This window comes from Lolium rigidum, chromosome 7 (assembly GCF_022539505.1).
Source record: "Lolium rigidum isolate FL_2022 chromosome 7, APGP_CSIRO_Lrig_0.1, whole genome shotgun sequence".
Classification (NCBI taxonomy): domain Eukaryota; kingdom Viridiplantae; phylum Streptophyta; class Magnoliopsida; order Poales; family Poaceae; genus Lolium; species Lolium rigidum.
Window position 1 is genome coordinate 361188941 of NC_061514.1, and position 825 is coordinate 361189765.

The following is an 825-nucleotide window of genomic DNA, read 5'->3' on the forward strand; positions in this document are numbered from 1 at the left end:
CCAGCGATGGAGGGGTGAGGATGGCGGCGCACCTTCGGCTTATGCTAGTGTTTGTAGTCATTTTTTTTAATAAAAAGAATATATTAATATCAGAAGGTACCAATTACACCCAGACTCTGCAACAACGCAATGTCCTAATAACATTACGGATGCACATATCCAAAAAAGAGAAAAAAACTAAGGAATAAAAGTCCCGCTACAGTATCCCAGCCCTAGCAACAGTAATACATCCACCACCAAGACAACACCTGAAATTCAGAATCTTCAAAAGCAACGCCTCCAAGAAGGGAACAGTGCACCAGCGCTGTTGTCGCCCGATCAAAGATCTTAGGTTTTCACCCTGAAGATAGTCTCTGCTCTCAAAACAATACCTTCAACAAGGACATTGTCAGGCACAAGCAGTTAAAGCCAGACCTTGGGTTTTCACCCTGAAATGTAAGACTCCGAACTTCACATGTGTTGCCGCCCCCACTTTCATACCACTGTTGCGAAGTCCGGAACACCAAGCAAGCCTCTCAACAGCGCAAAGACTTGAACCTCCATTAGCTAATCCTCCAAATCCGGTCTTCATGATATTCTCTTCTTCTGACTTCACCATGGATCAGCTGTCACTTGGTGTCAACACAGAAAAGAGCTTTGCGGCAGCACCCTCTAAAACCAAACGGTCGGAATAAAAGCATGGGCACGCACGACCGAATACCACCGATCCAGCAAACTCCAGGCAATAGAACTACTGTTACATTCGCCCGCGGCGCCTTCCTGAACTCAACACTCCGGCCAAATCATGAAGGGCAGGCCTCCAGCAGGTCTTCATCTTCGCCCAAG